General features: G+C 40.2%; 1 pseudogene; it reads right to left on the reverse strand.

The window, feature by feature from the left end:
* Positions 1 to 1,477: 1,477 nt before the first annotated feature.
* On the reverse strand, positions 1,478 to 4,963 carry LOC129675071 (olfactory receptor 4C15-like; annotated as a pseudogene).
* Between the last annotated feature and the right edge of the window lie 236 nt (positions 4,964 to 5,199).

Raw genomic sequence — 5,199 nt, forward strand, 5'->3', positions numbered from 1 at the left:
GATAACCTAGAACCCCTGCACAGATGTAGCTCATGGCAGTTTAGTGTCTAAGTGGTCTCCATAGTAATGGGAAGAGGGACTGCCTCTGACATGATCTGATTGGCCTGCTCTTTGATCACCTCCCCCTGAGGGGGGAGAAGCCTTACCAGGCCACAGAAGATGACAATGCAGTCACTCCTGATGAGATCTGATAGAATAAGATCAGAAGGAAGGAGAGGAGGACCTCCCCTATCAGTGGACTTGGGGAAGGGCATGTGTGAAGAAGGGAGAGGGACCAGGAGGGGAGGACTTATGGGGGGATACAAAGTGAATAAAGTGTAATTAATAAAATTTAAAAAATCAACCATTAAGTGAATACAATATAATAGCAAGGTATTTTTAACTGGCTACTATGTTTTTTATTGCTTTTCTGTGGAGGTGAAAAATTGTGCTAAGTACAGTAGCATCTTCTGCTTGGTGTTGCTAGTCAAGTTATTTTTGAAGCTGCTTGTGCTTAGTCTAGGCTGAGAGATGCTCATGAATGTTTTTCTAGAGAATTTGCATTCATATCTGATTGCAATGCAGTGGTTATATGACCCAAGAGATACTCATCCATAAACAGGTAGAGCTAATCATATTTTATCTGTCGAAATAGCCAAGAAGTACTGACCATATTTTGTACTAGGCATTTTTGGACTGACTTCATAAATTAAGGCAAATAATACAAGAGCACCTATTTTTGTGTCTTAATCTCTCTCTTCTCTCTGCATTTCTGGGTTCTGGCCTTTTACAATGACATTGTCACATAAATACACATTTTTACTTGGCATGATTTCAGAGTATTTTTTCTTAATTTCAACACATTCTAAATATAATAAGAGTTTTAAAAAACATAGTACTACATTAAAACATTCTAATAGGTAATTTACATATTATATTTCATTTGTGTTAGAGAATTATAAAATTAATTCATACAGATTTTTGTATGACAATACTGATGTATTAGTTACTTTCTATCGCTATGATAAAACATCATGACCAAAGCAACTTCTAGAAGAAAGAAGTTATTTGGGGTATGTGACCAGAGGGTAAGAGTCCATGATGAAGGAACAGATGAAGCAAGCAGCAGACAGCTGCTGCAACTTAGAGATCATATCTTAAACCACAAACGTGAAGCAGAGAGAGCTAATTTGGAATTGAAATTCTTCTGAAACCCTAGTGACATACTTCCTCCAGCAAGTCCACATTCTCTGCAAACAGCCACCACTAAATACCAAGTATTCAAATTCCAAGCACTTATAGGTCATATCATATTCAAACTACCACAACTCACACTGCAAGTATTAATCTCCAGTTAAAGTCAGAGTTTCAGCCTGCAATATTGATGCTTTCTCTATAGAATGGTGTCTTTTTTTCTGTATAATGAACAAATCATTAAGTGCTTGAAGTAAATATTGACTTCTTTGTTTTGTACATTAAAATTTGTAAGTGTAAAATTTTAAATTTTATCAGAGACCACCCTAAATCTTTTCCATATTTTTCTAATAGCACTTTTCATTTCTTTATTTCTAAAAGTATAAATTATAGGATTGAGCAATGGAGTCATGATGGCATCAAACACAGCTACCTTTTTCTCAAAAGAAGATGCAGATGTAGGTCTTGCATATATAATGCCGGAGACCAAGAATCCCAGGCACGTAGTCACGATGAATGCTGGCGCCGGAGGCTGCAATTAGCTTTGACCACCTGGATAGATTGCTTCCTGATTCCCCCACCTGATTCCCCCACCCGATTCCTCCACCTGATTCCCCCACCTGACCGGTTTTTTTTTTCCTTATAAGTTACATTTTATTAACTCTGTATCCCAGCCGTGTCCGATCCCTCATTCCCTCCCAGTCCCTCCCTCCCTCCCTCATCTCCACTGTGCCCCTTGCCAAGTCCACTGATAGGGGGGACCTCCTCCCCATTCATCTGATCCTGTTTTATCAGGTATCTTCAGGACTGGCTGCAAAGCTCTCCTCTGTCGCCTACCAGGACTGCTCCTCCCTTGGGGGGTGGGGAGGTCAAAGAGCCAGTCATTGAGTTCCTGTTACAAATAGTCCTTGTTCCCCTCACTATGGGAAACCAATTGGTTACTGAGCTACCACAGGCTACATCTGAGCAGAGGTTCTAGGTTGTATCCATACATGGTCCTTGGTTGAATGTCAGTCTCAGAAAAGACCCTGTGCCCAGATATATTTGGTCCTTTCCTCATCAGACTAACTCCCCTTCTTTCTTATGATTCCCTGTACTCTGCCAAAGGTTTGGTCATGAGTCTTTGCTTTGAAAACACTGCTAGTTAGAGTCTTTCAGATGCGCTCAGTAGACTCCTGTCTTTCTAAACGAGGATTGATCATCTTACTCCAAGTCCGCTCTCTTGATTATCTTTTTTAGGTGTACAGATTTCATTAAGTTTATCATATCTTATAGGTCTATATAAGTGAGTATATACTGTGTTTGTCTTTCTCCTTCTGGGATATTTCACTCAGGATGATATTTTCTATATCCCACCATTTGCCTGCAAATTTCATGATTTCCTCCTTTTTGATTGCTGAGTAGTATTCCATTGTGTAAAAATACCACAATTTCTGTACCCATTCCTCCGTTGATGGACATCTGGGTTGTTTCCAGGTTCTGGCTATTACAAATAAAGCTGCTATAAACATGGTTGAGCAAATATCCCTTTTGTGTACTTGAGCAAACTTTGGGTATATACCTAGCAGTGGTATAGCTGGGTGTTGAGGAAGCACTATTCCTAATTGTCTTAGAAAGCACCAGATAGATTTCCAGAGTGGTTGTACCAGTTTACATTCCCACCAGCAGTGCAGGAGGGTTCCCCTTTCTCCACAACCTCTCCAGCATGTGTTGTCCCTTGAGTTTTTCATCTTGGCCATTCTGATGGGTGTAAGGTGATATCTCAGGGTCGTTTTGATTTGCATTTTCCTGATGGCTAATGAGGATGAGCATTTCTTTAAGTGTTTCTCTGCCATTCGATATTCCTCTGTCGAGAATTCTCTGTTTAGCTCTGCTCCCCATTTTTTAATTGGATTACTTGGTTTGCTGCTTTTCAGCTTCTTTAGTTCTTTGTATATACTGGATATGAGTCCTCTGTCAGATAAAGGATTAGTAAAGATTCTTTCCCAATCTGTAGGCAGTCGTTTTGTTTTGATGACAGTGTCCTTTGCTTTACAGAAGCTTTTCAGTTTCATGAGGTCCCATTTATTGATTGTTGCTCTTAGAGCCTGTGCCGTTGGTGTTCTGTTCAGGAAGTTGTCTCCTGTGCCAATGAGTTCTAGGCTGTTCCTCACTTTTTCTTCTAACAGATTTAGAGTATCTGGTTTTATGTTGAGGTCTTTGATCCACTTGGACTTTAGTTTTGTGCAGGGTGATAAATATGGATCTATTTTCATTTTTCTGCATGTGGACATCCAGTTGGACCAGCACCATTTGTTGAAGATGCTGTCTTTTTTCCATTGAATGGTTTTGGCTTCTTTGTCAGAAATTGAGTATTCATAGGTGTGTGGGTTTATTTCTGGGTCTTCTATGCGGTTCCATTGATCCTCCTTTCTGTTTTTATGCCAATACCATGCAGTTTTTATTACTATTGCTCTGCAGTACAACTTGAGATCGGGGATGGAGATACCTCCAGATGATCCGTTGTTGTACAGGATTGTTTTGGAGATTCTGGGTTTTTTGTTTCTCCATATGAAGCTGAGAATCTTTTTTTCAAGGTCTGTAAAGAATTGAGTTGGTATTTTGATGGGAATTGCATTGAATCTGTAGATTGCTTTTGGCAGGATGGCCATTTTCACAATGTTAATCCTACCAATCCATGAGCACGGGTGATCTTTCCATCTTCTGAGATCTTCTTCAATTTCTTTCTTCAGAGACTTGAAGTTTTTCTCAAACAGGTCTTTCACTTGCTTGGTTAGTGCCTGACCGGTTTTTAACAGTTAATGTTAAAACCTTGGAATGGCTCAATGACACACAAGATAGCCTCCTGCCCCCTCCCTCCTATTCTACGACCTCATTCCTTGAGCATAAAAGTAAAGTCTTGCCCCATAATAAACGGACTTTGACAAGGAAAACTGCTTGGTCCTGTTCTTCTCTCTCGCCCATTTTTCTTTCAGGCCTGGCCTCTTTGAAGACCCACGAATGACCAGTCCTGCAGGCAGGTACAATATAAATATGCATGGAACAAAGAATGAAACAACAGCAATGTGAGATCCACAAGTGGAGAGAGCTTTCCATCGTCCTTCAGAACTATGACTTCTTAGAGAGAGCAAAATCACACCATAGGAGATAAGCAACATAGAAAAAATTATGATGCAAATAGACCCACTGTTGGCAAACACAAGGAGTCCATAAACATAAGTGTTAGTGCATGCCAACTCCAGTAATGGGAACAAATCACACATGAAGTGATCAATAACATTGAGTCTACAAAAGGGCAGCTGTAAAGTTAAGATAATTTGTATGATAGAGTGCAAGAATCCTCCTGTCCATGCTACCCCCACCAGAGTGCCACAGAGCCTCCAGTTCATTATGGAAGAGTAGTGTAAAGGCTTGCAAATAGCTACATATCGGTCATAGGCCATGGCTATTAGTACAATTACTTCCACTGCAGTAAAGAAGTGTTCAGCAAAGATCTGTGTCATGCAGCCCTCAAAGGAGATGGTTTTACTCTCATCGAGGGAGTCAGCAATCATCTTTGGTGTGATGACTGAAGTAATGCATGCATCCAAGAAAGACAAAAATGCCAAGAAGAAGTACATGGGTGATCCAAGCGGTGCAGGCGTGCAGAGGATGGTGACTGCAGTTCTTATGTTGCCTCCAATGGTTGCAATATAGATAATAAGAATACAACAAATATTATTATCTGAGCTTTTGCATTCTGTGAAAGTCCCAGGAGGATGAACTCAGTTACAATAGTTTGGTTTGGCATGATTACCAAGAAAAGTTTAACATAATTTTTATTCACATATGTATTTATTCACTTATATGTATATGCTTCTGTACTTTGTGGCGTGTGTATATGGGCACATGCGGGTGCTGCAGTCTTTGTGTAGAGGTCACAGAACTACTAGCAGAAGTAATTTCTTTCTCTACTCTGTGGGCTCTGGGTTTTGAACTGGGCTTAAGGAGTCCTTCTTGACAGCAGTAACTTTACCACACAGCCTT

Source organism: Psammomys obesus, unplaced genomic scaffold (assembly GCF_907164565.1).
Source record: "Psammomys obesus unplaced genomic scaffold, mPsaObe1.curated_primary_1811, whole genome shotgun sequence".
NCBI classification, from domain to species: Eukaryota; Metazoa; Chordata; class Mammalia; order Rodentia; family Muridae; genus Psammomys; species Psammomys obesus.